Raw genomic sequence first — 16,292 nt, forward strand, 5'->3', positions numbered from 1 at the left:
AGGGAGAAAGAAAAGGGGGATGGGGGAAGCCCAGAAGATGGGCAAGGGGTATAGTGAGAGGGACAGAGGGAGAAAAAGGAGAGAGAGAAAAAGAATGTGTGTATATAAATAAATAACAGATGGGGTACGAGGGGGAGGTGGGGCATTAACGGAAGTTTGAGAAGTCAATGTTCATGCCATCAGGTTGGAGGCTACCCAGACAGAATATAAGGTGTTGTTCCTCCAGCCTGAGTGTGGCTTCATCTTTACAGTAGGGGAGGCCGTGGTTAGACATATCAGAATGGGAACGGGATGTGGAATTAAAATGTGTGGCCACTGGGAGATCCTGCTTTCTCTGGCGGACAGAGCGTAGGTGTTCAGCAAAACAATCTCCCAGTCTGCGTCGGGTCTCGCCCATATATAGAAGGCCACATTGGGAGCACCGGACGCAGTATATCACCCCAGCCGACTCACAGGTGAAGTGTTGCCTCACCTGGAAGGACTGTTTGGGGCCCTGAATGGTGGTAAGGGAGGAAGTGTAAGGGCATGTGTAGCACTTGTTCCGCTTACAAGGATAAGTTGGCTACAAGGCTAGTGGTGGGAAATATACACTCAGTAGCCACTTTATTAGGTACAGGAGCTACCTCATAAAAAGACCACTGAGCGAATGTTCATGGTCTTTTGCTGCTGTAGTTAATCCACTTCAAAGTTTGACATGTATACTCAGAGATGCTCTTCTGCACACCACTGTTGTAACACGTGGCTATTTGAGTTTCTGTCGCCTTCCTGTCAGCTTGAACCAGTCTGGCCATTCTCCTCTGACCTCTCATTAGCAAGGTGTTTTTACCCACAGAATTGCCGCTCACTGGATGTTTTATGTTTCTTACACCATTCTCTGTAAAATCTAGAGACTGCTGTGCATGAAAATCCCAGGAGATCAGCAGTTTCTGAGATACTACTCAAGCCACCCTGACTGGTACCAACAATCATTCCATGGTGAAAGTCAATTAGATCACATTTCTTCCCCATTCTGATGTTTGGCCTGAACAACAACTGAACCTCTTGACCATGTCTGCATGCTCTTATGCATTAAGTTGCTGCCACATGATTGGCTGATTAGATATTTACATTAATGGGCCGGTGTGCAGGCATACCTAATGAAGTGGCCACTGAGTGTATGCCGTGAATGTCTGGATTATTGTACACTGTCTGAAATATAACAACTAATATCTTGTTGAACTTTAGTATGTGGAATAAATGAATGAAAGCAAACATTTCCAGAACTTCGTTGCTTTTGGATGAAAATATTGTGAACGTGCTGTCACAGCTTGGCAAAAGAAACAGTGTGAAGTATCCTGAGATGGCCATGAGTGATCTGGTGAAAGCAGCCAAAGGAAGAACCTGTTTAAAAGGTTCAATGTGTTGAAGGAAATGAGAAAAATATAACCCCTATGAGGGAAGTTCATAACAATCAGGCACAGGTATACTTGAAGACAATTCTTGTGCCTTCCACACCTAGAGATTGGTTGGTGCTGAATGGTTTGTTGGCACTATGCTGAACTGCAAAAGCACTACAATTGTTCTGAATGTATGACCCATTTTCACTTGTTGGAGATATGAGTTTTGCACCATCCTGCAATAAATATGCAAGGGCATTTCAGTCAATAGAGGATGATATTCCATAGAGATATCCATGTCATGAGTAGTCCATTCAAAAGTAATGATCCTTGCTGAGGGATCGAGACATGAGAAAATTTCTCTTTGCATTAAATTATTAAGATGAATATGTGAACCAGAGAAGTGTTCAGGAGTACTGGACATGGGCTGTTCAATTTGGTTGTTTTATAAAAAGTCAGACAGAATTCATTGCCCACATTCTTCTGTGATTATGCCCTGAATGTTTTCTGATTAAAATCATTGAACTGTAATCCCAGATTAATCTTTATGAATGGAATATAACCCTGTTCAATTTAACATATCAAAGCTTCCACCCCTTGTGACAACTAGTTTCAAAGACTGGTATTCTTGAGCCAAGAGGATGGGTGCTTGAAACTACACATCCCAGAACATTTTGAACATTCGGTCATGTCACACTCACTAAATGTAACCTTCAAGTTTTGTAATTCAATAAATATTATAATTTTATGGGCAAAGCTAAATGCCAGAAATCCAGTTCTCAGAAGCTGGAGGAATCGAAGTTTCTGATTTTCCTGAAGACCTCAAAATAAAAAGTTTATTAAAAGTATCTAGAAAAAAAGCAAATTCTAGAACAGGTGCTGGACTCAATGGAGGTAAAGGATGGAGGATGAAAGGGATTTCAAACTAATTTAACTTTGTTTGATTCGTTTACTTTCTTAAGGACTAAACCTTGCTGCCTGGTGAAGTCTTTATGTTATGCAACCCTTGCTTCATTGTATTGCTCAAGTATGATTTACACATTTCCAGATTTGTCTTTTTTAGAAATCTTAAGCCTATTAATGCATGACACCCAAAGGGTAATGGAGAAAGTGCAACAGAAATAATGCACTCTAAGTGCTATATTAGAACCACTGAAAATTTATGATGCAGAAGGCAGTCATTTGACTCATTGTGTCCATATCATTTTAAAAAGAGCTCCCTAACACCTGGTCCATTGCTCTTCCATACAAGACTCTTCAGGTACATGTTCAAGTACTTTTAAAATATTTTAAAATATTAGAGTTTCTGCCTCTTACCACTCTTTCAGGCAGTGATATCCAGCCTCCCATCACCCTCTAAATTAGGGGTCGCCAACCCGTCGATCACGATCGACCGGTCGATCTTTGAGACTTTCTCAGTAGATCCCGAAGAAAAATCAAGAATAAATACAGAAATACTGTTGTAATGTGAGTATTATAAAAGTAAGTAATACTAATTAGGATAATGGTAATATAGCAATATTTTCACTAAAAAGCTGTTTGTAAAGAGAGATTGTTTCTGGGTTGCGGGGGTTTAGTTCTGTTCTTTCTGCCCAGTGCACATGTGTGTAGCTCCCCCCACCATGCACCGCGTTTTCAGCGTAGCCTGTGCTACATCAAAGTGACCAATTAGATTAGGTAAGAGTACAGACTGTCGCAAACATCAATATATGGCAGTGGTCCCCAACCTCCGGGCCGCGAAGCATGCAGTGGTGCAGTGGTAGTCAGGATGCACACAGCACACCTTTAAGAAAAAAAGCTGAAATAAACAAGTTAATTAATTAGGTGCCGCCAGGCACGTAAATGTCGACTCAGATCAGAGGCAATCGCTGGTGATATCCTGATAGCATGGCGGAGGCTCCATGAAAGAAGGTGAAAACATACAAATTCCATCCAGAATGGGAAGAGGAATTTCTATTTACCTTGGTGAAAGACAAGTGTATATGTATGTTGTGCCACCAAACGCAAGCACTGACTAAAAGAGGGAATCTGGAGCGGCACCACAACACCAACCACCAGAAATTTAAAGACACCTACCCCCCCAAAGAGCGCAATTCGTGCCTGGAAAGTTGAGGAGCTGAAATCGGGGTTGAAGGCCCAGTAATCGTCTTTCACAAAACATGCTGCTCAAAATAAGGCTGCTATTGAAGCATCATTTCGTGTAAGTCACCTTTTGGCTGAACACAAGAAGTCTTTTACAGATGGCGATTTATTCAAGGAAGCAATGGCCATTACCGCGGAGACTGTTTTTAATGACTTTAAAAACAAAAACAGCATCACAACCGCAATACATAATATACCACTTAGCTCTGCAACAGTGACAAGGAGGGTAGAGTCACTGTAAGAGGACGTGAATATTTTTCACTACAGTTCGATGAATCCCTGGATGTAATGCAAACAGCTCAGCTTGTTGTATTTGTCAGAATGGCTTTCCAGGATTTTACAACAAAGGAGGACTTTCTCACTCTTTTGTAATTAAAGGAGAGAATGAGAGGTGAGGATATTTACAATGAGTTTTAAAAAATATGTCCGTGAAAATGACATCCCCATTCAAAAACTGGTGGCAATTACTACTGATGGGGCCGAGCAATGCGCGGTGTGCGCGTTGGTTTTATACCACTAAAAGTCAGTGCCTACTTCGGGTCGACTTATCTATGTGGAATTGCATTTTCACAGATGAAAATTATTAAATCTGAGTACAGGAGCTGACTTACTGACAGACACCTCACTAGGGTTGCCAACTTTCTCACTCCCAAATAAGGGACAAAAGTAGCAGTCAAATCCTGGGACATTTGTGTTTACCCCGAGAAAGACTACCATGACCATGAAGCCTTGCGTGGGCACCTGTGTGCGCATGTGTGATGTGCTGATTTTTTTATCCCACGAATTGGTTTTGGCTTAATTTTCATTATTTCTACTTTATATAGGCTGTGTATTTATCATATAATTCCTGCTTTTACTGTATGTTAGTGTTATCTTAGGTTTTATGTGTTATTTGGTATGATTTGGTAGGTTATTTTTTTGGGTCTGGGGACACTCAAAATTTTTTTCCATATAAGTTAATGGTAATTGCTTCTTTGGCGTAAAGCATTTCGGCACAAAAGGTTTCATAGGAACGTTCTACCTTAGTGGGGGGAATATGGGACAGTTGGCAACCCTACACCTCATAGACTGTCTCAGACTAGCTGTCTGTAGTTATGAGCCAAATTTCAGGGAACTAGCGGAAAGTATTCAGCCCCAGTCATCACACTGAATGCAACAGTCAATTTTTATTCATTTATTTTTTGTGTGGAAATAAAATTAAATAATGAAACTTAGAATTAAAGATGTGAAGTATTGTAATATTCTTAAAGAAAGACAACTATGGCCTGTTTGATATGCTAATTACAGTGTTTTCTTGTTTGAATTAATTTGAAAGTTTGACAAAAATATTTTGTGTAATTCAAATACAATTTGCCCAAATAAAAGGCCTCAAATTGGAAGTACAATCTGAGCTGGTTTTTTTTCTAAACGATTTAGTAGGTAGATCTTGCCTTTCACTGAGGTTGAGGTAGGGGATCTTGGGCTTAAAATGGTTGGTGACCACTACTCTAAATGATAAGATTTTCATGTGTATTCCATCCAGTCCTTCTAACCATTACTATAAGTATACATTGCCAGTCTTTGATCCTTCTGTTAATGGAAGTAGATCTAATTGTGCATGTTTCAATGAGTTCAAGCACACAGTCTTCAGCATCACAAACCCCATTATTATAGATGAGTACATGGGCAGATTTGTAGGCAGTTAGAGATCAGAAAACTTATACGGAATAAGGAAATGGTAAAGGAATTGAATAATTTAATGGCTTTCTTATTGGAAATTTGGAAAACTGAGAATCCAAAGCAAAAGTAATAGTGAAAGAAATTAGCATCAATTGAAAAAACTATTGGAGATATTAATGAGCCTGAAAAATGATAAACTCTGTGGTTCCAGTTATCTTTTTTCAATGTTCCATAGATTCCTACAGATTGGACTGGAGCAAATGTGACTCCATTATTTAAAAAAAGGCTTACAGAAACAGCAAAGCATTGACCTATTAGCCTGACATTTGTAGTTAAGGAAACGCTGGGATCTTTTAGGTTGTGATAGCAGGATACTCGGAAAATAGTATTGTCATTGAGCAGGATCAACATAGATTTATAAATGAGACATAACGTTTGGCTAAACTTTGAAGATGTATCGAGTAGAATGGACAAGGGGGATATACTAGAGTGGATATGGTGTGAATAGAAATGCTGAGTATTTTTAAATGGTGGAAGACTGGGTAATATTGACATTCAAAGGATCTGCGTGTCTGACAGAGTGATCAGCAGCACCGGGGCTCCACAGGGGACTGTCTTGTCTCCCTTTCTCTTCACCATTTACACCTCGGACTTCAACTACTGCACAGAGTCTTGTCATCTTCAGAAGTTTTCGGATGACTCTGCCATAGTTGGATGCATCAGCAAGGGAGATGAGGTTGAGTACAGGGCTACTGTAGGAAACTTTGTCACATGGTGTGAGCAGAATTATCTGCAGCTTAATGTGAAAAAAGACTAAGGAGCTGGTGGTAGACCTGAGGAGAGCTAAGGTACTGATGACCCCTGTTTCCATCCAGGGGGTCAGTGTGGACATGGTGGAGGATTACAAATACCTGGGGATACGAATTGACAATCAACTGGACTGGTCAAAGAACACTGAGGCTGTCTACAAGAAGGGTCAGAGCCGTCTCTACTTCCTGAGGAGACTGAGGTCCTTTAACATCTGCCGGACGATACTGAGGATGTTCTACGAGTCTGTGGTGGCCAGTGCTATCATGTTTGCTGTTGTGTGCTGGGGCAGCAGGCTGAGAGTAGCAGACACCAACAGAATCAACAAACTTATTCGTAAGGCCAGTGATGTTGTGGGGATGGAACTGGACTCTCTGACGGTGGTGTCTGAAAAGAGGATGCTGTCCAAGTTGCATGCCATCTTGGTCAATGTCTCCCATCCACTACATAATGTACTGGGTGGGCACAGGAGTACATTCAGCCAGAGACTCATTCCACTGAGATGCAGCACAGAGCGTCATAGGAAGTCATTCCTGCCTGTGGCCATCAAATTTTACAACTCCTCCCTTGGACGGTCAGACACCCTGTGCCGATAGGCTGGTCCTGGACTTATTTCATAATTTACTGGCATAATTTACATATTACTATTTAACTATTTATGTTTCTATTACTATTTATTATTTATGGTGCAACTGTAATGAAAACCAGTTTCCCCCTGGGATGAATAAAGTATGACTATGACTATCTAAGTATCCTATACACAAGTCAGTAAAAGGCAACATATGGGTGCAGTGGGCAATTAAGAAGACAGGTGGATTGTTGGTCTTTATTGAGAAGGATTTGAGTGCAAAAGAAAAGATGTCTTAATGCAATCATGTAGAGTTTTGCTGGGATCATACCTGCCATATTATGTCCAATTTTGATCCACTTTCTTCCAAAAACAATACACTTGCAATAAAGGACGTGCAGCAAAGATTCACCTTTCTGGCAACTGAGTGAAAGATCTGTTATACAGAGAGTTGATGTTTTGGGACATGTGGGGATAGTTTACTAACGAACTCTCCTCTATCGTACAGTCTAGATGAAGGATCTCAACCTGAAATATTGACTATCCATTTTCCTCCATAGATTCTGCCTGACCCACTGAGTTCCTCCAGCATTTTGCATTTTGTGTTTTGCTTCATATTCCACCATCCGCAGTCTCCCGTGTGCCTTCTGTCTGTCATATGAACAGATTGAGTAGAGCATGCCTCCGGTTACAGTTTAGAATGATGAATGAGAGGGAAACTCATTGAAACATACAAAATTCTTAAGAGGCTTAGACCATTAGGACAGAAATGAGGAGAAATGCATTCATTCAAAGAGTAGGGAATGCTTTGAGTTCTCAACATACGAAGCCTATGATTGCTCAGGCACTGACTACATTGAATAGACAGATTGATGGAGCAACACACACAAAACACTGGAGGAACTCAGCAGGTCAGGCAGCATCTATGAAAGTGAATAAACAGTCAACATTTCAAGCCAAGACCCTTCATCAGACTGGAAAGGAAGCAGGAGCAAGCCAGAATAAAATGATGGGGAGAGAGGAAGAGTACAAGCTCACAGGTGATAGGTGAAGCCAGGTGAGGGGGAAGGTAGATGGGCGGGGAAGGAGGGATGAAGTAAGAAGCTGGGAGGTGATAGGTGGCTGGTGAAGAAGGAATCTAATGGGAAAACAGAGTGGACCATGGAAGAAAGGGAAAGAAAAACATTGAAGGATTTCTGGATATCAGAGGAACCAAGGGATATATTCACTGTCCATTTCCATCCACAACTGCTGTCTGATCCACTGAGCTCCTCAAGCATTTTGCTTCTTAGTCCAGATTCCAGCATCTATAGTTTCTTGTCTCCAAGTGATATGAAGATAGGGTACAAACATAGCACTGAGATAAGAAAGTCAGCCAAGATCTTGTTGAATGATGGAACGGGAATGGATTATTCCTATTCCTTTTTCTTAATTCGTTATTGTTTTCTTGGGGTTGTTGCTTTGAAAGGAAGTAGATTATTTCTATCTCTTAGCAATAGATTTTGGAGACTTATTCAATAAATTTTCTAATTAAGAAAATAACTTATGCCTTACATAAAATTAGTTTGTTTTTAATTCAAAATTTCTTATACCAGACATCATTTAATGATGTCTGTAAAAGATATAAAGGTCTCATTAGGAAAAGAATTCAAGAAATCAAAATTTGTATTGCATTGAGTTAAAATCATTGATTCCTTTCATATTTCAACTATGAAGTGTATTATAAAAAGCGACTATTAAATTGCGTACCTATGCTGTTATACAACACATATATTGTTCCAAAAGTACCGCTGGAAAATTAATCAACCACTCATATGAACAGATTAAAACCCATAGGCCATTTATTATTAAATATTGCATTTTGAAGAGTGCAGTATGCTGTCATCCAGATAATCAAATATCTTTTGTTCTTAACTAATTAGTCTTCTGCTGGATTTACTCCTGAAATATGGTTTATCATGCATTAGAAGTTAGTTAATTTAATCACATAATACTCCATTCTGTCAAGAATAGGTTTCTTGTCTCAACCCTCTTAAGTGGGCAATGGTGCATGCAAGGGTTTACACAGATGTTCACGCACCAATAGCAGATTGTAACTTACATCTCCTTCACTTTGACAATACTTGTCAAAGTGTCAAAATGGCATGGTAGTGTAGCGGTTAGCGTAATGCTGTTACAGTGCTAGCGGTCAGCGATCGGAGTTCAATTCTGCTGTTACCTGTAAGGAGTGTGTGTGTTCCTCCCCTATAACCGAGCTGGTTTCCTCCCACATTGCAAAGATGTACGGGTTAGGCCCAGGGTTAGTAAGTGATGAGCGTGCTATGCTGCAAGCATGATGACACTTGCAGGCTGCCCCCGCCACATCTTCAGGCCGTGTTGGCTGTTGACACAAATGATACAGTTCACTGTATACTTCAATGTAAATGTGACAAATAAAGCTCATCTTTAATCTTCAATCGACTTAAAACCTCGATAGCACCACCGATCTGAAGTTTCTTTAAGCTAATGGAAAACTTATATAAACACTTTAGTGACTAATAAGGAGAAGAATTCAAAAGAGTCGGGAACACTAATTCAGAGCTGAAAGCACCTTCAATGCAGCAAAGTTGAGTAGCAGCAAGATTTATTTTCCCTTCCTTTCTAAAAACATTAGCTATTCTTTTCCTGTGTTGCTCCTTCATGTTGCTAAATTTCCTTCTCCAGCTTCAACTTGAAGCAACAGCTCTCACTGATTAACAAGTACTTTCCCTAAATAATAACTCTTAGTGATTACCCCACCACCACATTACTAGGCCATTCAGTGATCATCAATACCCTGGCTGAGCAGAAAGCTTGCCTGCCCTCAACTTACATGAGTGGCTGTTGTTTGATAGCAATTACTGTACATACGGGAACCTTGGCTGATGTATTTCGATCTTCTCCTGCCGTTCCCAGCTCAGATCAGTTGCAAAGATCTGACCTCAAAACAATTCTAGTTGCAGAGCTTGGGTTCACTCTAAACGGGCAGTGTACCAGCCGAATTACTCAGGCAATGCCATAGCACAGAATTTATTTTTTGAGGGAATAAACTTACGACAATAAATCATTACCTGTTCTTGAGATTTCCTGTAGTTTTTGATCTTCAAACAGTTTTTCCCTAGGTACTCCATCAACATCCTTCATAATTTTCAGTCCATCCATCAAGACTTTTTTTCCTCGCTTCTTTTTGAAGACAAGTAAAACGCCTTCATAAACCTCGTCAATACCATTTTAATATATACATATCTGTGCACTTGCTGAATAACTGCAACCCATGGTGAGGGTAGAGAAACTTGCATTATTTAAGAGGAAATGAACAAATGTTTAAAGATGCAAGAATAGACAGGAAGACAATGGATTAGACTGAGGTTGCTTCATGAAATGCTCACGGCTGAGGATGGGGGAGAGAAACTGCCACACTTCGTCGCTTTAACTGGTCTTTCCATGTACAGAAGATTTTCAGGTCAATGTACTTAGGCAAAAGAATGGCGAGTTACAATATTTACGTAAAATACCTTATAACACCAACATGGCTCTCTAACGTCCTTTAGGGAAGAAAATCTGTCGTCCTTACCTGGTCTATCCTATGCATGATTCTAAACCCACCAACGTGGTGGATAGCTACATGCCCTCTACATTATTTATTTATTTGTTTAGAAATACAGCGTGGAACAGGCCCCTTCCGGCCCAACGAGCCACACCACCCAGCAACCCACCTACTTAATCCCTAGCCTAATCACAGGACAATTTGCAATGACCAATTAACCAAATAACCAGTACGCCTTTGGACTGTGGAAGGAAAACGGAGCAGCCAGAGGAAATCTACGCGCACATGCGAAGAACGCACTGTACAAACTTTCTTACAGAGGACACCAGAAATCTGACCTCCGACGTCCTGAACTCTGATAGTGTTGCACTAACTGCTACACTACCATGGCACCATAATATTGAGCGAGCAAGCCATCCAGTTCAGTTAGCAATAGAGTAAGATAAAATAAAACTGGCCTTGCCAGCAACCCCAATCAAAGGAGTGACTAATTAAAATAGATTCTATGGACTTCTTCTCATCATTCATTGAATAATGCGGAGTATTATTGGAACTTCATGCAAGATTAACAAAGTTAAAACAGTGACACTATATCCTACCATCAGCATAGACTGCTGTAGGTATGCAAGGTTCACACTGGATGTGTTTCACAGGACACCATCAGCAGAAGATAATCAACCAAAAACCATCTTCATACACTTGCCTTTTAATACAGATGTCCCCCGCTTTTCGAACGTTCGCTTTACGAACCTCACTGTTACGAAAGACCTACATTAGTTCCCTGTTTTCACTTTCAGAAGGTGTTTTACTGTTACGAAAAAAAAGCAGCGTGCAATAAAAAATCAGCACGTGGAAAAATCAGCACGCGATAAAAAGCCGCGCACGCCACGAGTAGCCGCTCTCCCCCGGATTCAGAACAGTATTCTCGCTGGCATTGCTTAAACATGTGCCTGTGAGCAGCGTTTGCAGATGAGTTCTAAGGTATTGGAAAAGCCTAAAAGAGCTCGTAAGGGTGTTGCACTTAGCATAAAACTAGACAGAATTAAGCGTTTCAATCGTGGTGAACGAAGCAAGGACAAAGTGAGTTTGGCTTGTGGAAGCTGACGAAGATGATGTTGAAGAGGTTTTGGCATCGCATGACCAAGAACTGATAGATGAAGAGCTGATGCAATTGGAAGAGGAAAGGATAACAATCGAAACCGAATGCAGTAGCGAACTGAATGTGAAGCAACTACGTGAGATTTTCGCTGCAATGATAAAGTACGACTTTAATTTTGAAAGGGTACGTCGGTTTAGGGGATATTTGCAAGATGGTTTGAGTGTTTACAAAGAACTGTATGACAGAAAAATGCGCGAGGCTCAGCAGTCAAGCAAGCCTTTCACATCAGCCACAGCAGACGACGAACCTCGACCTTCGACATCGAGGCAGGCAGTCATAGGAGAAGATGACCTGCCTACCCTCATGAAAACAGATCACGAGATGACACCCCAGTGTCCCACCACCCCAACACCTGGGCCCTGGACAGATTCTGATTAGCGGAGAATGCAGCAGTAGCCGGGAGGCACACAGCACATCTTTAAGAAAAAAGCCGAAATAAACAAGCTAATTAATTAGGTGCCGCCCGACACATAATTGTCAGCCCAGATCAGAGGCAACGCAATCAGCAATCGGCACTGATCTGGGCCGACAATTACGTACCGGGCGGCACCTAATTAATTAGCATGTTTATTTCAGCTTTTTTCTTAAAGATGTGCTGTGTGCCTCCTGGCTACCGCTGGACCCCTGCGTGCTTCGCGACAATGTATCAGTCGGTGGCCTGGAGAGTGGAGGCCACTGCACCACCCCAACCTGCGATGACTCAGCCTAACACACCATCATCAGTGTGCTCGGCGCTGAACCAATTCCAGTAAGTGATACTACACTGTACATACATTATTTCTACTTTATACAGGCTGTGTATCTTTACGTGTTATTTGGTATGATTTGGCAGCTTCATAGCTTAAAGGTTACTGAAGAGAGTGTTTCTGCCAACAGCCCTTGAGTGAGATTTTCTGCCGACAGCGCTTGCGCGAGATTTTCACTTCGGCGAACAGTGCAGCAATGATTGTGGAAAAGTATTTCTACTTTATATAGGCTGTGCATTTATCATATCATTCCTGCTTTTACTATATGTTACTGTTATTTTAGGTTTTAAGTGTTATTTGGCATGATTTGGTAGGTTATTTTTGGGTCTGCGAACACTCACAAAATTTTCCCATATAAATAAATGGTAATTGCTTCTTCGCTTTACGACTTTTCGGCTTATGAACTGTTTCATAGGAACACTCTACCTTCGGATGACGGGGGAAACCTGTAATGGTTGTTCAATCAATGGCGCTTAAAACTATATGGATAGCAGGGTGGTGCAGTTAATGCCTTCCAGTCCCAATAACCCAGGTTCAATACTGACCTTTGGTCCTTTTTCTGTATGTTCTCCTTGTGACTTCATGGGCTTTGGCTATGGGTTCTTGGTTCTTCCACATCCCAAAGACATGCAGTTAGGTTAATTGGCTATGTAAATAACTCTTATGGATAATGACAAAATGTATTCAAAGTGAAATTGTTAGATACGTGAATGAGAATGAATTGCATGGATCAGAAACATGATAGGGAAAATAAGACTGAAGGAATTGCAATGGACCTGATAGTCTGAAGAGTTTCCTTCGGTGTTATTCTAAGGCTATTTACAAGATGGCAGTGTATTAACATATGAATGCTATATTACGTTGCTTTTGAAAATTTCATATTGTTTCACTTTTTATAAAGAGAATTACAACACTATTATTCCTCAAGTATCTGTAAAGCTACTTGGTGGCAATGAGATGAGCAGTTCTCATCTTCAAAGACTGGTTGAAAATGACAAAGCAATATCAGTCAAGTGTTCTGAATCTATCCTGGCCAGAGTTTGCACTAATGAAGCAGATTGCCAAAACTTCGCGATAGCTCAAAGGTAGAAAGGCCACAATACATGGCATTTAAAAATAAATCTGAGCTTTATTCATCCTGAAATTAGGTCCTGAGGTACAAATAATGGAATTACCCATTGTGATAACCAGTTTTTAACTCCCCAGAATCTGTGACTAATTATTAAATTGGTAATCTCACTCAGAGATGCTATAAAGGGGAAATATAAGAAGCATAAGGGTCAGTTAGATCCTGTGGGAAGTAATTTACTAAAACTGTGGCTAATACTAAATCATGGAAATTAACAACAATACTGGTGACTCAAAATACAAAGTTTTTTTTTATCAAGTGCTGACATACATCACCTGAGGTGAACAGAAATTTGCATTAAAATTACAACATAAAAAGAACATCACATCACTAATTAGAATTAATATGCCTGTGATCTCTCAGTCCCAAACCCACACTCTGTCAATAATCTATTGGAATAATCTCAGGAGAGAAGGTCTTAGTAACAGAAAATTCAAAACAATTGAGCTAAAATAAGTGATTAAATGGTTCATTCAAATTCATCTGCAGTTTCCCTCTTTCACCATTACAATATTGAATCCAATGGGATCAGCCCAACAAAAAATCTTTTATTCCCTTTTCTTTAGCGAATCCAGTTAGTTATTGGGCCAAAATCTACTCAATGCCTTAAATATATGTACTGAAGTAAATTGTGTTTCCCTCCTTAAGAGCCCACTATCTCTTCTAACAAATGTATTTAATCCAAAATCTGTTACGCTGTATAACAAATGTGGAGGGAACATGCATAAAGTGCTAAATTATAAATAACTGTTCACCCTCTGTCCTTTCCCCATAAATCTGTGGAACTCAATCCCATGGATGGCTGTGGAGGCCAAGTCATTGAGAATATTTAACACTGAGATTAGTAGGCTCTTGATTAGTCAGGGCATCAAAGGGTAGGGGATGAAGGCAGAAGAATGGGGTTGAGATGGTTAATAAGTCAACCGTGATGGAATGACAGAACAGACTCAATGGATCGACTGGGTCTAATTCTACTCCTAAATCTTATGGTCCTATGAAACAATAATTTCAGTAGGTGAACCTTGCATTCTATTCAAAGTCTTTACAATTGCCTGTGTAGTAGATTAAATATTTTTATCTTCATTTGTTTATTGAATTTAACAATTTCCCATTGCATTACAAAAGAAGCAGGGTCACCTGAAAATAGATAGATGAATGCTTTTCTTTTGCCGTTCATAGTGGTGCAGTAAGAAACCTCCAAGTTCCAGCGACCCAGCTTCAGTCCTGACTTCAAGTCCATTTTATGTGGAGCTCGCATGTTCTCCCTGTGATTTCATTAGAAGGAAATACTGTAAAACAGGTTGTAAAATACAAGTATTCTCACAATATGCCCACCACCTGCAAGCATTCAAAGGTCAAGAGCACACCGTAATACCCTAGCCATAAAAATACCCCATCCTTGCTTTCACTCCTTGCAGAACCATGCATTAGTTAGACACATGAATATGCAGGCAATAGAAGGCTATGGATTGCCTGCAGGAAGAAGAGATTTAGTTTAATTTGGCATCGTGTTCAGCACAGACATTGTTCCCCTGATGTGCTCTTCTATGTTCTGTATCCTTCCCACCTCCAGCACTTACAGGCTTACAATGCTCTAAGAGATCTGCGGCCTCAAAACTTACTACTGCCCATCCTGAATTTATTTATTTCATTCTGCCTTCAGCTACCAGAGTCCTATGCTCTGGAATTCCAGCCCTAAACGTCTCCGCCTCTGAAACTCCTTTACTACTTTTAAGAAATTCTTTAAACACGGAATGTCTGACCATGTACTGTCATGTCTTTCTCTGTAGTTCATCATCAAATTCTGACAAACTATGTTCTTCTGAATCACCTGGGGAGGTTCTGCTACACTGGAGGCTGTTTAGAACAGGAGTTGTTGCTGATACGCTACAGTAGTTGGTGAGATACCTTACTTCACTGTCTATGGACAAAAATATCACAATGAAACTGACAATAAGTACATACATAAAATCATCAAGTCATAGAACGCTACAGCACAGAAACAGGCCCTTCAACCCATCTAGTCCGTGCTGAACTATTATTCTGCCTAGTCCCATCAACCCACATCTGGACCATAGCCCTCCATATCTCTCCCATCCATGTTCCTATCCAAGTTTCCCTGAAATGTTGAAATCACTCCATGTCCACCACTTCCACTGGCAGCTCATTCCACACTCTCACCACCGTCTGTTCCCCTTAAACATTTCACCTTTTACTTTTAACCCCTGACCCCTAGTTTCAGTCTTACCCAATTTCAGTGGAAAAAACCTGCTTGCATTGACCCTATCTATACCCCTCATAATTTTCTATACCTTGATTAAATCTCCCCTCATTCTCCTCCTCTCCAGGAGATAAAGTCCTAACCTATTCAACCTTTCCCTATAATTCAAGTCCTTAAATCCCAGCAGCAACATTCTTGTAAAGGATATTGATATTGGTTATTTAAAAACCTCATTATGACTAAATTGACCAAATAAAATCATATTAGTTTAAAATAATTAATTATATTTTTTATTGAAGACAGAAACAAAAATGCCTTTAAATTCCCTCAATCCCTTTTTCCTATTACATTCATAAAAATAAATAATCATAAAATTTTCTTATTTAATTCCCGTGGTTTCTTCCAAAAAATTAACTTTTTATGTGCACTTCACTGAAGTTTATATTCCTGAAGATGAAATATTCCTCATATCTGTCTGCACAGATTAAAAGGGTAAGAAGAGCAAGTGTGCCGAGTGTTAAAGCGAACCTGCCAGCTGGCACATGAGACTACAATTCCTCAATTTAATATCTCCCACTATAAGGGCTTTTTATAAATGTATTGCTCCACTTTCATTATAACCAGTGGGAAACCATTTTATCCCTTCCTCCTCTGAGGAGAAATTGTTTTATTTTAATCGGCTGCATCCCTAGACCCCTAGCACACTGACACCAAAGATTAACCGGTTGGGGCGAGATTGGAAGAGGACGGAAGAAAAAGACTAAATAAATTTCTTTCACCATAAAACAAAGTTCCATCCAGGAAAAAAAAACATAAAATATAAGAATGCACAAGTTAATTTAATAGCCTAATGGTGCACAACATTACACACTTGGGCGCAGTGAGATAGTTCATAATTCACACAGGCACATCTGGAAGAT

This window comes from Mobula hypostoma, chromosome X1 (assembly GCF_963921235.1).
Source record: "Mobula hypostoma chromosome X1, sMobHyp1.1, whole genome shotgun sequence".
In the NCBI taxonomy this organism is placed as follows: Eukaryota; Metazoa; Chordata; class Chondrichthyes; order Myliobatiformes; family Myliobatidae; genus Mobula; species Mobula hypostoma.